Source organism: Stenella coeruleoalba (assembly GCF_951394435.1).
Source record: "Stenella coeruleoalba genome assembly, chromosome: 10".
Classification (NCBI taxonomy): domain Eukaryota; kingdom Metazoa; phylum Chordata; class Mammalia; order Artiodactyla; family Delphinidae; genus Stenella; species Stenella coeruleoalba.
In genome coordinates this window covers 11,992,797-12,011,221 of record NC_137156.1, presented here as the reverse complement: position 1 = coordinate 12,011,221, position 18,425 = coordinate 11,992,797, and the positions used below count along the sequence as shown (strand labels likewise).

The window sequence follows — 18,425 nt, the reverse complement described above, 5'->3', positions numbered from 1 at the left end:
TGCATTGGCAGGCGGATTCTTAACCACTGCGCCACCAGGGAAGCCCTGACAAGTCACTTTAACTAGTTACTAGTTAAAGAGATAATGAAAAGAAGATTGAAGTCTAATTTTCACATGTTCTGCTTGGACTAAAATAATCAAATTTTAAAATGTTCTTTTCTCAACTGGTTGTATTTAAATTGTTATCAACTGTTAATAATTTTATGATTACCGCTGCAATTCACTTTCGTGACCTGTGGTTATCATTGTGCAAATATTGAGGATGAATGTAAATGAAAAGATTTCTTGACTCCATGTGCTGTAGACGAATTGCCGTAGTTAATAAAATTTACCTATTCCACAATACTGGAGAGAAAGAAGTTAGAATTGGTTAAAAAAAAAAGATACTAAGGCCTTTGGAAAGGGGTGTGTCATTGCATTCCCATTTCATTGATTCTTAGCTGCACATTTTTTCACATTTTAATATTGCTGAAATTGAGATGCCTCTTACAGCCACTGAGGCCAGGTGGCTGTCAGGATGCAGCTATCACTGCCTGCACTTGTATATCAAAAAGTGCTAACTGGTTGTCAGAGACCTGGGGAAAAATCCGAGACATGAGTGTGGGGCAGTCTTTTAAGAACATTCTTGATCACAAAACATGGACATTAATGACTCATTGTAGTAAAATGATTCCAAAGATTTGGATTCATTTCAATTCTATTTTTAAATATTGTACAAACATGATATAGAATAATATCTATGCTAAAGAAATCTTTAAAAACTCTTTCAATAAGTGTAAAATAAAAATTCAAGTGATAAAAAAGCATTTTGTTATAGTTATGGACAGCATTTTGTTATAGACAGTTATTTTGTTATGTTATAGACAGCATTTTTTCCCTATCTCCATAGAACATAAAATAATGGTGTGTCATATATTCAGTGATGTCTTAGATTTATCAAATGTGGTAATTATTTTCTATAAAAAATCTTAAATATTTGCATTATTTTAGAAAATTATCCATAGCTCCAAATATTAACACTAGTGCACCTTCTTATTTTTAAAAGTGAGTATATTTTAATTCAGTGGAATTTATCTCCTTCAATAGATGTTTACTGAAAACCCTCAAAAAAAGAACTGTATTAGCTTCAATGTGGAATATTAAAATAAATAAGACAGCCCCTGAACTAAAGGAATTTACAATCTAGTAGATAAGTGATATTACTCCTCTGGTGTGTTTCATTCCTTTATTCATTCAAAAAATGCTTACTGAGCAATTTCTTTATATCAGGTCCTGTTCCAGGGGTTGGAAATGTAACAATTAACAAAACAAAATCCTCCACCCTCCTGAAACATACACTCCAGAAGGAAGACATTCAATAAAAAGGATAAACAAGTAAATGTATATTATGTTAGATAATGATAGGGACTAAGGGAAAAAAAGGGACGAGAGGAAGGCTATGAAATATTAAGAGGAGGCTGAAGTTTTATATCTGGAAAGCCCTCACTGAGGAGGAAAACCTGATGGAAGTAGGAGCTAACAATGAGAAGATCTGGCTAAAGAAGCGCCTTCCAGGCAGAGGACACAGCAAAGGCCCTGAGGCAGGAATGATGAGGAAGGAGGCAGACAGTCTGAAGCAGTGGAGAAAACAAAGAGTAGGCGGTGGGGACTTCCCTGGCGGTGCAGTGGTTAAGAATCCACCTGCCAGTGCAGGGGACACAGGTTCGAGCCCTGGTCCAGGAAGATCCCACATGCCGCGGAGTAACTAAGGCCGTGCACCACAACTGCTGAGCCCGCGTGCCACAACTACTGAAGGCCGCGTGCCTAGAGCCCGTGCTCCGCAACAAGAGAAGCCACCGCAATGAGAAGCCCACGCACCGCAATGAAGACCCAATACAGCCAAAAATAAATAAATAAAATAAAAAATAAAAATAAAAGAGTAGGTGGTGGTACAACCAGAGAAGCAGGAGAGCCCAGATCTACAGAGCCTGTAGGTCAGGAGCCTGTAGGAGCCTTTTCTTGTGAGTGAGGTGAGGTGTTTGAGCAGAGAAGTGACACGATACGATTCATCTTTAATAGGAACGTTTTGACTGCTGTGTTGAGAGAAGGCTGAAAGGGGAATAGCAGAAGCAGGGGAGCCAATTAGGAAGACGTTGAAATAACCAGGTGAGAGGTGAGGGTGTCTTGGATCCAAATAGTGTGAGTGAGCACGATGAGAGGCAGTGGAATTCTGAGTAGATTCTGAAGGTGGCACTCACAGGACGTGTAGAGGGACTGGAGGCGGGGCGTGAGATAAAGAGGAGTCATGGAGGACGCCGTGGTTTTCAGCCGGAGCGAATAGAATGGAACCGTCATGGACAAGATGAGGAAGAATCTAGGAGGTAATGACAGGACCTCAGCTGGGGAGATGTTAAGCTTGAGATGCTCTGAGAGTCCACTCTAGAGAAGCACACCTGCAGGGCACTGGCCCCTCCTGAAGACAGGACACACACTGATTGCTTTGTAACCATGGGTCCATGGGATTTCTGGACAGTTTGTGCCAGCCGGTCAACATTGTTCAGTGATCGTGGTGAGGTCGGTGATTTGCATCTGGTCTCAGTGAGACCCCCAGAAGGCTCTGCCATTGGGCCTGGTTACATGGGGGCACTAAGGCCATGTGTGAGGCCTGCGGAATGTGAGAAACCCCAGCCGTTTGGGGCTGCCTGGTTGTAAGGTGTCCCACGCACGCATCAGTGGCTCCTGCTCCAAGAGAGAAAATGCGTTCAGCACAGCCCTTGGGAGAGAGCCTGTGCCTGGGCTCTCTGGGCCCAGCTGTGAGGCAGCCTTCCGTGCCCCTAGTTCAAGGCTGTTGCTGCCTTGTGTCCTTTTCCGGTGACAAACTGTAGATTTGGAAGCGCTGTCATTCTGGGTCCTGTGAGTGTGCGTCAGCTCTCTGCCTGTGGTGATAGAAGTGCCTGGAAATGTACTCCTCCCCGGGGACAACCCTTGACCAGTGGCTGACACACGTGCAGGGCTGGGGGCTGGGGGTCATGTCTAAGAGCCCAGCTCCCCTGTCCCTGGAAAACTCTGAGGCATAACTGAAGCCGCAGAGTTTCCTCACACCCAGGATCGGGTTAAAACTACCCTCTACAAGAACGCCTGAGGTTGTCCCTTTGCCTGGCTTCCTCTCCTCCCACTTTGTGTCTCCCTCTCCAGTCCTGGGAGCACCTCCTCACTAAATCATCTGCACGCGAATCCTTGTCTCAGTATCTGCTTCTGGGCACCCAACCTAAGACAAACACGTAAATGATAGTTGAAGCCGTGAGTCTGGGCGAATTGTAAAATATCAAGAGACTTGATATTCATAGTTACTCTCTGTATTTAATGTTTTAAGGGATTTTGTTGTTACTGATTTTTTTTGGAACCAAAGCAATTCTGAATGTTTCCAAGTTGAAAGTCCGCCCTTGCGTTGCTGCATTTATGTAACAAATATTCAAGATTCAGCTGGAATAGGATCTCCTAACGAGGTCATCACCCCTTGATACATAAATACTGGCTTCTGGATGCAAATATAAAAATGAATAGAGGAGTATGAGGGTATGAGTGTGTGTTTAAGTGTGTGTTGATGTCGGGGTACAAGGCAAGGACAAAGGAGTCCTATGCGTGTCCAGGCAAAGTGAGGAACAGCCTCAATGGAACTAGACTAGAGAATACATTCTGGAATGTTCTGCCCAACATTAAGAGTAATATGGTTGGGCTTCCCTGGTGGTGCAGTGGTTGAGAGTCCGCCTGCCGATGCAGGGGATGCGGGTTCATGCCCCGGTCCGGGAAGATCCCACGTGCCGCGGAGCGGCTGAGCCCGTGAGTCATGGCCACTGAGCCTGCGCATCTGGAGCCTGTGCTCTGCAACGGGAGAGGCCACAGCAGTGAGAGGCCGCGTACCACAAGGAAAAAAAAAAAAAAAGAGTAATATGGTCATGCTGCAAAAAGGGAAAATGACCATAAATACGTATCATTATTAATTCAAAAATATGTATTTTAGGTCATTTATGACATGTCTGGAACTGTGCTGAGGGGGGATTTGTGAACTGGCAGGTGTGAGCCTGCCCTCACTGCACTTAAAGTTTGAAGCTGGGGAGAAGGAGAGATGGACCTTGAATGATTACCTAAATAATGATCTTCTTAAAATTATTTGTGTTAGAAAGAAACAGTACAAGGCATTATTAGAGTAAATAACTGGGGATTGGACTAACAGGAGAGGCCTCTCTGGAGAGGTGACCCCCAAGCCGAGCCTGAAGGATGAATAGAGCTCAGCAGACATAGAGAGTGTGTGCTCTGGATTTGGGGCCAGGAAAGGAGTTCTCCTCAAACTCAAGTCCTGCACATTGTTAAAGTTGTGCTCCAGCCACAAGAACCATCCCACCAAGATCCTGTGTGCTTTGCCCCCCACCTCCTGGCCCTTTTCTTCTGAGCATGGACTGTCCTTGCTTGAAATTCCCCACTTGGAGGCCATCTGATCCTCTCAACATTCAGTTAATGCCTCTTCCTCTTTGAAGCTTTTGCTGACTCTGGGAAACGTTAGACACTCCGGCCACCGTATGCCTTGAACATTCCTCGCACATCATAGGTACTTGTGAAATATTCATTGGGTATTTAGTAAATAAATATAACAGCACATTATTCAGTAACTTTTTGTAAATGTTTAACCCATCTCCAGATTCTGAGCTCCCTGGAAGCAGAGGCTGTGTCTTGCTTCTCCATCCAGTGCTTGATTCTGCAACACTTTTTTTTTTTTTTTTTTTTGCGGTAGGCGGGCCTCTCACTGCTGTGGCCTCTCCCGTTGTGGAGCACAGGCTCCGGACGCGCAGGCTCAGCGGCCATGGCTCACGGGCCCAGCCGCTCCGCGGCATGTGGGATCTTCCCGGACCGAGGCACGAACCCGTGTCCCCTGCATCGGTAGGCGGACTCTCAACCACTGCACCACCAGGGAAGCCCTGCAGCACTTTTTTAATGTTTGTTAAATGAATGTATGAGGTTAAGGAATTGGGGCTGTGATAACAGAAACATAGGAGGTGAAGTTTCAACGTAAAGTGAGGTCAAATTATGGAAGGCCTTAAATGTTTGAAGGAGGCTGGACCTTGGGTAGGATGTGTGGGGCCACTGAGAGTGAGCAAGAGACTGGCTGTTTAGACCTGTGCTCTACGAAGATGGCTGTCAGCAGAGTGTACGACAGACGAAAGTGGGGAGAGATTGGAGGCGCGCAGGCCAGGTGGGAAGGTCCCTAGATTAGTGCTAGTAGAAAGGGACAGGAGGGAGGAGACACTGGGAAGGGAGAAATGGCTACGTCAGGACCCGAGAACTAATTTCATGTGGGAGATACACACTGGGGCCTTTGCCACAAGAGGCTGCAGTTTGCGTGAACTCTCTGTAATGTTTCCTAAGCATTCTTCAGAGGCACATGAGTTTTCTAGTTAGGTAATTAAGAAACAGTATGTTCTCCAGAGAACAGCTGAATGCCCTAGATAATTTCTCCAATTTTGATTTAGCAAACGGGTGAGCTACTAGGCCATCAGTTTTTTGGGGGTTGGTTTTTTGGTTTTTGGTTTTTTGGTTGAATGCCCACAAAATGACCATGTAGTAACACCCCAGCAGCATCAGTAGCCCAAGTGACTGCTGGGAGCTTCACCATCTCGTCTCCTAGATTCTGGCTTCCCTTTGATAACTAGAGTTAATGTTTCATTTTTGTTGAATGAATAAAATAAATAACTAAAATAAATATATATAAATATATAAATAAAATAAAATAAAAATAAATTTTTATTGAATGAATAAAATAAATAAATAAAATAAAATAACTCCCCCTGCAGCTTTAATTACCAATACAGTTGAAAATGCTGTGGGTTTATTTGTTCATTAAAGGTAAACCAAAGGAAAAGAAAAGGGAGCTTTACAAAAAACTTAAACTGCATTACAAATTTTGTACCAGAAGTCAGGAAATAGAAAATTTAAGGTTCTCAAGGCATGTGAATATTAATTTATCTGCTCTGCATATGTTTTAAAAGATGTATCAAATCTAATCCTGAGTCCAAACTAATCATCCGTAATGTGGGTGGGTTAACAGCATAAGTTATCTTTTGATTTTTTTAACTTCCTGAACAAATTTATGAGTGACTGTTCTGTATACCCCTAAGCATTTATGAGGACCCATTATATGTCAAGCACTGTAGTTTATATCTTTATGTATCTAAAACTTTAATTTTGCAAAACTCGTGCAAGACGTTGTACTATTATCTCCATTTTGCAGTTGATGAAACAGGCTCAGAGCGGCTCAGTGACTTGCCTGAGACCACACAGCTCATAGGCAATGGACGCTGTTGGGAATTCAAATCTGCTTGCCTCCAGGCCTTCCCACCCTGCTGCCGCTAAGACTGAACCACACAGCAGGTCGGCTCTAACATAGCAACACGACTCTACGAAAATGTTGAAAATTGTCCTAAATGGGCAAGAAGAATTAAAGCCGTCTTTCATGTTGTGCTGTGGTAAAAGCAGAGAATAAGCCTCAGAACGCTTAGTAGTTTCAATGAGCGAAAGAAACTGATTCCCAACGGCAAACAGTACAACCACCACATAGTGTACACTCGCTTTGAAAGCTTTTCCTCTTTCTAATATAACTGTTTTCTTAGAAGCCCGTGGCCCTGTGTCAAATGTCACTGGACAATATACTGTTGCAGGAAAATGGGGCGCGAGAGGATAGTCATGTCCCCGGTCTCGGGTGAGTCCCCGGGCTGGGGCCGCCAAGTGAGGGTCCTTGGCTTCGCGCAGGAAGGACTTCAAGAGTGAGCCATAGTAAAGTGAAAGCAAGTTTATTTAGGGAAACACATTCCACAGACAGAATGTGGTCCATCTCAGAAGGTGAGAGCAGCCCCGAGATATGGGGCGGTTAGTTTCCAAGGGCTGGGTAATTTCATAGGCTAAGGAGTGGGTGGATTATTCCAACTATTTGGGGGAAGGGGCGGGGATTTCCAGGAATTGGGCCACCGCCCACTTTTTGGCCTTTTATGGTCAGCCTCAGAACTGTCCCGGCACCTGTGGGTGTGTCATTTAACTAATGCGTTATAACCAGTGTATAATGAGGCTCAAGGTCTACCTAAGTCAAATCTTCCACTACCTTGGGCCAAGTTGGTTCTAACCAGTTTATATCGTATCCTCAACGGCTCTGTCATTCTTTTAAAGGTTGTGTCCTGCCCCCTTCCCTCCTGTCCCAGTACTACTGTAACAATATTTCAGGCTTCAGTGGACTGTTTCATAAGAACTTTCACACTTTACAAATAAACCTTTTTCTCTGTGTACATAATGATAATTTTTTTTATTGTGAAGAACAATTCTCCAAAGCATGTAAAGGTAATTGATTTTAATATTTACAGCAACCCTACAAGTGGTTTGGAGCTGAATGTTGCCATTTGTATTTTCTTTCCGGTGATGACTGGCATCTAGAAAAGTCAAGGAGTCCCAGCTGGACCCTGAAATTAAATGCGGGCCTGTGGCTCCAAGCGTAGTGCACTTTTATGCACTTGAAGATGATCATTTGCTAGTAAATCTAAGAAAATAATAAGCATAGATATGTTCCTTAAGACTGCAGGATGGAATTGCTACCCTATCTTCTTTTCAACCTCTGAAGTTATGAGGAAGGGAACTCGTGGCTTCTTGTCCTCCTGCTATGTATGTCGCAGGGCCAGACACAGACTGTCATCCATTGTGTCATTTGAACCCTCACAACAGCACCTGCTGTTGGTGTTATTACCTCCATTTTACAGGCAGGGAAACAGAATCTCAGAGACATTAAGGAAATTTCCCAACCTCACTCACCTAGCAAATGATAGATCCAGGGTTTAAACCCAGGTCAAGCCAAGCCCATGCTTATCCCACCCCATCTGTCCCACCTCTCTTACTTTTTTTTTAATACTGACATCTGTCAGGAAATTTTAGAATCAGGCATGAGAAAATACGAATAGTTAAAATTCACAGATAACTGCCAATTCTTATTTTAGCATTCCTGCCAGATCTTTAATTAGAAAGTCAAGACTGTTACGTTGTCAGATTGGCTGGTTTGAAATTCCCTGCTTTCCCCAAGCCTCTGCTCTGCTGGAGGTGAAAACTGCCAAAAGGTGAATGTCACGACACACCAGGCAATATGTTTATGTATGATCAGGGTATGCTTTTATATATGTGCTCCTGTTTAAAGAGTACGTTCCAGATTTCATAATTTTACATTTTAAACAGGAAATTCATAATATCACTTGGAAGCAACATCGTCTTTTTTTTTTTTTTTTTGGTCATGGAATTTCAGGGTGAATGTTTTGAATCATCTAACAGACTAACTTCTCTCATTTCTCTCCCCGAAGCATACCTGCATTATGACACAAATGTGCCAGGAGAATGCTAAATGGTTTTGTTCCCTTTTTAAAAGGAATATAGATAAAAAGCTGATCAGGAAAGGTTAGCAAGCAACTGCTGGCATCAAAAAGAGAGAGAAAGAATCAGAACCCAATCTCCTTTTCTTGTCAAGTATTTTGTACCTAGCTTTATAATACACAGAAGCATCCTTTATTATTAAAAGGTATCGTTCCAAGATAGCCTTTGAATGTTATCTTCTTTGTAGGTTCTGTCAAACTAGTTGCTTTAAAGCTCGATAGATCACAACAGAATTGAAATGATAAAGGACACATAACCAAGTTTTAAGAAATTACATTATCTGACACTCATGTGTGCCATTTTTTTAAAACGTGCTTTTAGAAACTGTTAAGAAACTCAGGTTGTGGTACATTAACAAAATATAGTGAAGTATAGACTGCCTCTGATTTTTAAAATAGCTAACCTTACATGTACAAATATTTACTGCCTTGTCTTCCCCACTTTCATAGCCCTCTCAGGATCCCCAGTGACACTGCCATGACGTGCAATAAAGTGCTTCAGGAGCAGAAGAAAGGACAGTGCTATGAAGAGAAGTTACAGTGCTAGGGAGCTGACCCAGAATGGTGAGGTGGAAATTCATGGCCTTTGGAGTCAGCGGGGCTGGATTTAAAAATCAGCCTTACTGCTTACTACCATATCACCTTAAACAAGTCACATAACCTCTCTGAGCCTTGGTTTCTAAATCTATAAAACAAGGACAATAATACACGCCTCGTGAGAGTCTTGAAAGAATTAAATAGATGATACATGTAGCCATAATTGAAGCCATAACCCATGTGGTTCGGTTCCAGAGGAAACAGGATTTACAGGCTAAATATCATGGAAAAGCAATTCCAATTTTATTCAAGTTTCTTAGCATTGAAGAGAATCCAATCATACCCGATTGCAGTATTTCTCATAGCTGCTTGATTCTTCTACCTAATTCACTTGTGTCCTCAGTGTCTGGAGTTCCTCATTTACCACCAAAGAACATTCTCTACCCCTCCTTGCTTTTTCTATCACTCCCACTTCACCTCCCACCTATCCAATTCATCTCTTTCCCAGACTTTATTACAAAGATGACTTAACTTCTTCTGAAAAGCCCTTTCTTTTTAACTCCAGTCTCTCCAGCTCTGTGTTTCTCTGGCCATTCTGCATCACAAGTATAGAGAAACCATTCTGAAGAAGAAAGACCAGTGGTTTGTTTTGGGAGATAAGTTTGGTTGATAAGGCGGTTTAAATGAAGCTGGAAATTACGGGCTTTTTCCTTGTCGATATGGGAGAGTGATGTGGAAGAAACTGGCCAACATTCCATGTTGATAATTTTCACCCCATGATTTATGTGAAGCAAGCAGCACAGGGTCTGGTACTAGGTATGATCTCAATATTTGTCTCTTCCGTTCAGCATCTGTTCCAGATATCTACTGCTGCATAACATCATACTATGCCAAAACTAAGTAGCTTAAAACTACAGTTACTCTTCTCCCTCATGGCTCTGTGGCTGACTGAGCTCACCTGGCCAGTTAGCACTTGGGGCCTCTCACGTAATTACAGTCAGATGTCACCTAGGCCTGGAGTTGTCTGAAAACTCAAGTAGACACTCCAATATCTCGGCTGGGAAGAGTGGAAGAGCCAAAGGCTGGCCACGTGTCTACCTGTCTGTCCGTATGGTCCCTCTATGTGACTGACTTGGGCTTCCTCCCAGCATGGCCATCGCAAGGGGGTCAGACTACTTACATTGTGTCTGGCTCCCTCAGAGTGAGCATTTCAAGCGTCCCAGGTAGAAGCTACAAGGCTGCTTATGAAGTAGCCTCAGAATTTACACAGGCACCAAGTTTGCAAGTTAAAAGAAGCAAGTCTTAAAGGCAGCTCAGATTCAAGTGGAGGAAACTACACGAGGGCATGAAAACTGGGATGCACAGTTGATTGGGGGGCTGTCTTTGGAGACTGTCTATCACATAGCCCACTCAACTTACCCGAAAACATTTTTTTCCTCATTTTGGAAATGTAGAAATATTTTGTTACACTTTATAGTTACTTTTGCTAAAGAATAGAGAATTGGGGTCACGCTGGCAGCCTCCTACATTAAGCCGACAAAGTTCAGTATTAAAACTCCCAATCCCTTCGTTCTTGGAGAGACAGTGTAGCCCTAAAATCAGACTGCCTGAATTTGACTCTACAAGACACTCTGCTAAGGAAACACCTTAAGCTCACCCAGGAATTCTAGACGGTTGACAGTGGCTTCAAAAAGTATAGGTAGTGTAATTTGTAATGTGAACATAGTGAGTAAAGGGCAGGCTGCTGGCAAGCATGTTTATGGATGAATGAAACTTGCACTCCTTTGGATTTGTGGCATCTCCAAATCCTTTTGTCTTCGGCTTCATTGGGAAATGAATGCAAAGCAGCACCCAACTTGCCCTAAACTTTTAAAATTCATTTTATTATACTGGCAGGAATTCAACCAATAACATATTCTTTTGGGTGAACAAGTATAACCAAAGCTTTACAGACAAACGCAATAAAATCTGCTAAGTAATTCTGGGAAGCATGGCTGGCTAGGAGTGAACAGAATGTGGGGGGACTGGTTTCCAAGGTGGGTGAGAAGCAAAAGAAGACGCTCCTCACCTTTCACAGGGAGGAGGCAGACCAGGCTTCCCTGGCCTTCCAGCAAACCTCCAGAAATCAAACAGAAGCACCAGACGGGTCCAAAGACTTACGAGGTTTGGCCATGGGGTGGGGTATTAGGATAAGATTTGGGGTAGGAGTGAGGTACCTCAGTGGAATAAGAAGTATGTCATTCTTTTGAGACCTTGTCCCAAGTTCATGGTGCAGATAGAGCATGAGAGGCCGAGGAGAGCTGTGTCAGTCAGGGTTGTTTGTGTCGAGCAACTGAAACCAACTCTGGCCAACTTGAACAAAAGGGATTCTTTCAGCAGGATATAGGGCAGATTCAGAACAGACAGCCCCAGGCACCTCCAGAAGGCCTCAGTAGCAGGGATTACTAAATGGTCTTGTCTGGACATCTTCCCTAGAAAGGATGAATCCGTCCAACCATTTTTAGTCTTTTCATCACTAAGTTCAAGGAGAATGACAGCAATTATCCTCGCAGGGGTAGCTTGCCCAGCCATTGGCCAGAAAAAGGATGACCACCATTTAAATATATCCCATTTGGATATATCCAATGGGAGAGAGGTGGTCCTTCCATATGAGTGGTTTTGCCCCAAGACAACATGTATCTACTATAAAAGTCAGTATTGACACACAAGAACAATAATACCAGTAGCAAAATGAGGGGTCTTGCCTTAGAATAGGCAGGTGGATGGAGGGCAGGGTGTGGAGGTGGGCAGTAGTGTGCTGCTAGAAGTGGCTTGTTCTGCCCCAAGAGGCTAAAAGGCAGTTGAGAAAGAGGGATAATTACAGTCTGAGACAACATTTGAGAATAATAAATCTATTATTATCTTGTACCCTGTTTGATCCTCCAGACTCCTGCAGCCAGGTGAGATCCCAAACACAGAGCATCCTTTTCCAAAGGCCTAAACGCTCACAGAAGGGAAGGAGCGCTAGAAAATCAAATGTTAGTTTGAACGAATTAATTGCTTTCTTGTTCATCTCAGGGAGGGTTTGAGTAAAGTGGTGGAGGAGGAGGTTGGGGATCTGGGTGCACTAGATGAGTCAGGCTGACCCAGGTCAAGTGCAAGGGCTCAGGGCAAGTGGGAGTTCAGATGCCAGGAGAAGGGGAGCTCCGAGGTGGAGGAGGGCCGTGAGGACTGGCCTTGGACCCAGGAAAGGGGAAGAGCGCTCTTTCCCCTCCTGAACACAGAGGCCGTGGTTCCCCACTCCAGACCCAGAACTCAGGCTCCGATTGTCATTCGGCCGCCTTAGGGGTTAAACCAGCTTCCGTAGAACAGGCCTATCGACCAAACCACCATCTGTAACTTTGTGGTTAGGGGGAAGAACCATCTTGGGTTTCTAAACACTGATGTAAACCTTAGGAGCGTTGCTTTTTCAGCTGCGGCGTTGTCTGTAACGCATCGTTTATACTCTGTGATTTTGTTGGGATTTATTCTGAGCGATCTGGCCTGGGGAGTTCCGTCATCAAGTGAACATTCATCTCTAGCGAATGTAATTTGGTTAAGCCCTTAATAATGCACAGTGGCTTTTATCATGTCTGCCTGGAGTCTATTTAGTCTGGCTGATTAACTAACTGGCTCAAATACCCTGCCTCTGTGGAGTACAGATAAACAAGGGCTTAATAAACTCAAGGGTACCTTACAGTCTCCTGCGGGGCCATGAGAGATGTGGGGAGCTCCTCTGAGGGGTTCCCATCAGAGAGCTTTCTGCCGGGTAACCAGAGGCTAAGTGGGAAAGAGAGGAGTCGGATTGCCCAGGTCAGGGCACTGCCGGGGGCAGGGGGTGGGAGGGGGACCTCAGGGCCTCTGGGGAGGATTATATCCGTGCCCTGGTAAATAGAACATCCTTCCCCTTTCCTGTAGTTCATCTGCCAGCTCCCTGCCTGACCAAGGAGAACCTAAAAGTGGAAGGGGGAGGAAGAAGAAAAGTGAAAGCACAGACCAGCCGTTACCTGTCTGTCCATCTTCCTCTCTGTGGAGGGTCCAATGAGCCTAGGCCAGGCCTGCACCTTGGGAGGGAAGGAGCCAAGGATGGAGCTTTTAAGCTGGACTGGATGTGTGTGTGTGTGTGTGTGTGTGTGTGTGTGTGTGTGTGTGTGTGTGTGTGTGTGTGTGTGTGTGTGTGTGTGTGTGTGATGAAAGTTCCAAGAAAGCCACACCTATGACAACTTTATAATGTAAAAAATTGAAACTGTATGTCCCCTTCAGTTAATTTATCTTATTGCTCTATCAACTTTTAAAAACTATAAAAGGTGAGAACACAGCCTGATATATTTTGACCTTAAATCATCCACATGACTAATCATGAGGTCCACTAAGAACAGTCAGAACATTGACGTGGCTCTTGGAAATTCAGCCAAAAATGACTCCAGTTTTGCGGAGTGAGAATTTTAAAAGTTCCAGATTATGACGTTCATCTTTCTGTACCTCAAGTTTTTGTATTGGCAAACACTGTAGATTTTTAAAGTAAACACGAAGAGCTGTTTTTGGCAGCTGGCATGTGTGCACCCAAGGTGCAGCAGCAGTAGTATCAGTTCATCTCTACACGTTATCCTAGCTCAGAACTCCAAAGCACTACTGCGGTGAAGAAGCATTGTAGCTTCCCGAATGCCAGCCTCCGGGCTGAGAGAACAAGGTGCCGTGGGGTCACCGTCTGGCATAACAGTGACTTAGATCAGGAGAAGAGTAGATGATTTAGGTTGTTTGTTGTTGACTGTTGACAAATTGGCAACTAATAGTCGAGTTCTCCAGAGTCATCTATGTGTCAAATGAACACTTAGACTAAAGTCATGACCAAGAGCTGTGCCTTTAATGTACCATCTAGAAATGAATTACTTAATTTTACTGCTGGGCAAAATAGAGGACATAGAATTAAAATATCAGTGGGTAGTAAGTTTAAAAACAAAATCCAGACTCCCCCTTGACATTTGATCTTTTGCAATAACTTAAAACTTATGATCAAACCTTTTAGGTGACAGTCTTAAAAATACAAGGAATTGGGGACTTCCCTGGTGACACAGTGGTTAAGACTCCACACTCCCAATGCAGGGGGGCCTGGGTTTGATCCCTGGTCAGGGAACTAGATCCCACATGCATGCCACAAGTAAGGAGCCGGCGAGCTGTAACTAACGAGCCTGCCAGCCACAACTAAGACCTGGCACAACCAAATAAACGGATTAATTAATTAAATAAATATCAAAAAATGCAAGGAATTGGATAGCATTACTATTACTATTGTATAGCATTACTATTACTATTGGATAGCATTCTATTCCTATCAAAATTACTATGGTATATGTGAAAAATGTTTGAAGATGACCTATTCTATGTGTGTGTGTACATGTAATTTTTCCATTGAGACAACTTTTTACCTTCCTTAAGTCCATGGAAATATAGAAGTCAAGTATATGTTCTAGACCTTTTTTTTCTATGGCAGGGATCCCCAGTCTTTTCCTGGTGTTACGGACTGAATTGTGTTTCCCCCAAATACATTAAATCTACATTATAAGGCCTACTGAATGCCAGTGCAGGGAATTCTACTGCAACCCCCTCGTTTCTCAGTTTCTTTAAATGGTGTGTGTGTGTGTGTGTGTGTGTGTGTGTGTGTAGTTTAAGAATCCTGGAAATTTCAGTTTTGTGAAAAATGAACAAAAGACTGACATGTTATTTTGATTGCTGGAACGTAAGGTTTCATTTCAACAGGATATGTTTAGCATAAACCATTGTAGTTTCACATTTTTACTAAAAGTTGATAAGGTACATTGTACTGAGTTTATTGACAGGAAGCCTATCATTAATATTTGTTTTCTTTTTCAAAAAAATTTGTATAAGGTCAAAATTCCAAGGGAAAATTGGCCAGTTTTCCAAAACATTTGAGAGGGTGAGTAGTGCCCCACTGAGGCTGCTCTCTAGTGTTCACTAATGTGTGTAAATTCTGATTGGGAAGAGTGGTGATGTGTCTGGATCCTGCCCCCCACAGGGTGGATGCAAAGGCCAAGCCAGGGTAGGACAAGGGGACTTTATTGGCCTTTAACATCAGTGGGTTTCTGATGACACCACAGCTGACACTGATCCTCGCCTCTGCTCTCATTTCAGCCCCGAGCTATTTTTAGGGCAAAGAACTTGAGACTTTACATCAGAGGTTAAATTTAGTGATGGTGAAATAGGGGATTAATGGAAACTCTCTCCCCACTCAAAACACATCATCAGGTTTGGGTAAAATGTAAGTAGAACGTAAAGAAATAACAGTGAAGAGAAAAAAAGAGGTCCAGTTTGAAGGCTGGATCTGATCCTTGGCTGAATCCCATCTGGCCTGTAGGACAAGCTCCCAGATCTGATTTGATTTAGGGCTGCAATTGTGAAGATGCAATAAGGTATTGCAAACACTTAGTGACAATGCTCTGTATTAAAACATGAAGACAGGATGGTTTATGGTCCCCCAAGGGTAGACAAGGCACTTCAAAAAGAGAAAATAGTCAGTGTGACCCATGTTTCCCAGACTGTACCCCACAGGAGCACAAACAAGGGGTGGGGACAGTAACGCATTTCTGACTTGCTACCCCTCCAAGACGCCAGGATATTCTGCTTCACCAGCTTGGGGTAAAATTATTATTCAAGTCAGCCTCCAACTCATATATCACTTGAATGGTTCTTCTTCTCTCCGTAGAGACCCTCCCTTCATAATAAATCCCAAAACTCAGAGATCGTCTTAGTTCAAGGAGCCAGATTTACTTTATCTTGGCTGGAGTCAAAATTCAGCTTCACCCCCATGAGGCTAGAGGATAACCGCTACTTACTAGGTATTGGTGGTTCCTTGCTAAAGGCATCTGGGCTCCCAGCGAGATCATCTTTGTGACTCGGGTCTCTGTTTACACACAGATGCACACACACACACACAAAACCTCCACTGTGCCCAAAGTAGCCCTTTTGGATAGAATTCAGGCTGTGCCGTGGGCCCAGGTGACCAGCACAAACCTCTCTTCCCCAACCTCCCCCATTCCCTTTCCACCAAGATGATTTCCCCTGGGCTGTCTTTAGTCTGAAGTCTCTCTGTCATCTGACCTCAGTGAGATACCCTGTCCCACCTGAGATGTTTTATAATGTTGGATGACTTTGAAAGGGAAGGAGTTAGGGGCTCTATTATATCTGCTCTTTCAGAGGCACCATGGATTTTATGCAAATTTGTGAACCTCTTCACCACAACCTTTAAGATCTATCTACCAAAACGTATTGCACCCTTCCTCTGGAACAAGTGATGCCTGTTTGCATTGGTCTACATAAAAGGCCATGCAAATGATTCTTCTAGAAGACCTGCTCCAAGATGACATGCTGTCTCCACCATCTGAACCCGGGGAAAATGATACAGACCCTTGTGAAGCGTGCCCAGCTCCTCCTGAAAGTCCTTTCTCAGAGAGTGTGAAACAGGTAAAAGTTAGATGGGGCTTTGGAGAGGCTGTTTATACCGGTGAACACTGGTGGGCTCTGTGTGCCCTGCTCAGATTCCCGTGCCATGGAGGGGACTCAGAATTCTGGCTGTCCTCCTGCAGTCAGACGGGCAGTGCCTTAGTTCTGTGAGTTTGAGGAAGTGAAGCTGGTAATGATCTGGGGTGACCCACTGTGTGTGACTAACGGCAGAAGCAGGGTGTGTCGGTTTGGCCAACAGGGAGGACAGATTCCCCAGCCTGGGCCTTCCTCCTCTCCTCCTTTACCCCCAGAGTTGGGGCTCAACACCCACCTCCCCAGGTCTCTGATTCACATTTACCCTGGGAAGCCTTTTGTTCCCATTTAGGGGAGTCTCCTTCTCTCTGACCCTGAGTCTCTACAGTGGGATCCCAGGCAGGGGCTGTGTAACCCTCTCCCACTCCCTTCCAGAGGGCAGAGGGCAAGGGTGCCTGGCATGGGCAGGGTCCACCCCTCCCCTGCTCTGGTCCTAACACCAGTGGGCTTTCTGTCTTCTCTATTCTCTCCCTCTAGGGTCTTGCCAGTCTGTGAGGGAGGAAGTGTCACAGATCGGGCCAGCTGGGCTCAGCCCCCTGATGGGGGGCTGTAACCGCCACGTAACCAGGCGCCATTTGCCAGGAGCTGCCCGGGAAGGCTGGGCCAGATGCCAACCTTCACCAACGAATCACATGCACCTTCCAGGAGTTCGTGCTGACGTACCTGGATTTAAATTTCTCAGGGGCGCTCAACACCAGGCCCCCTTTCATGACTTTCTTCCAAAGCAAAGTCAAGGTGAGTCACCCTTCGTCTGGGCTGTCATCACCACAGGTAAAACGCTAATCGCCTCACCTAGATTAGAAACTCTTCACGGGTTTGTAGGTGCCTTATTGTCCTTCATTTCCTCATCTGCAAAATGGGCAAAATAATATGTGTAAAGTGCTTAGAATCCTGCCTAAGTGAGCTCTCAGTAGGTAATAGCCATCATTGTCATTACAGTAAGATAAAGTCAGTACGTTAGTATGTGATTGGCATCTGGTAGAGCGCCGGGCATAGGCAGGGCCTCAGCAGTCGCTCTCGTTGAGTAGACAATGTTGCAGAAAACCACGAGGACTCAGCCTTGCAGGACTGAGGGGGGCACGTTAGGAAGCAGTGGGGAATCGGTAGATGGATGGCACTCCTGGATCCCCCAGACCGATCTTACTGTCAGCCTAAGAGCCCAGTGTTTCCTCTTCACTGTAGCCTCCAGGAGAGGAAGAATGGGGCTCCTGTTTGGGGTACTTTTCCTCCTGTGACATTTCCACTATTTTAAAAAGTTGAGGTGTCACAAAAAGTCTTCCATCGATGAGCTCATTCTCTCTCGATGCCGTGTTCCCTGGCTGGGTACCACCAGGTAATGAGTGGCGGCTAATTAGGATGGCGTTAAGCACAGCAGTTAGACTCACTTCAGGAACAGAATTCCAATGATGGAGGAAATAAACCATTCATCGTATGCCACGAGCTTTTCTTTGGTATATACAATGGTTTATTAAGGCAACAAATACATCTGTTCACTTGCATTTCTGTGTATAAACAGAGACAATACACTAGTTAAAGCAGAGGAAGCCAGTGTTTTTGTACATGAGAACTACTTTCTTTCTCCCCCTCCCCTTGTCGAGATTCTCGGCACATCATAAAGGCAATGTTTGGAAACTTACCACTTATTATATATAAACCTCGAATTGAAGCAACGTAAGCAAAAACATTACCAGGTACACTGGGTACTTTTTCTCTAATTTAGCTATTAGAGGCTTATTTCCCCCTTGCATGGGTCTAAGAAATAGCCCCTCATAATCCCCTTCTAGGGGAATAAAAGTCCAAAAGCAGTTCTTTTTTTTTATTTTTTTGCGGTACGCGGGCCTCTCACTGCTGTGGCCTCTCCCGTTGCGGAGCACAGGCTCCGGACGCGCA

General features: G+C 44.3%; 1 protein-coding gene across 3 annotated transcripts in view; it reads left to right on the top strand.

Annotated features, from left to right (window-relative positions):
* Positions 1-16,634, top strand: part of LOC307192126 (uncharacterized protein) — a 304,662-nt gene extending 288,028 nt beyond the window's left edge. The window contains exons 15-16 of one of the 3 annotated variants that reach the window (XR_013829980.1): positions 8,880-8,993; positions 16,197-16,634. The gene's annotated coding sequence lies outside the window, so the exon portion shown is untranslated. Of the gene's footprint in view, positions 1-8,879; positions 9,915-16,196 lie in introns of those variants that run through there. The other 2 variants (XR_013829981.1, XR_013829982.1) reach the window with 2 other exon arrangements.
* Positions 16,635-18,425: the final 1,791 nt, after the last annotated feature.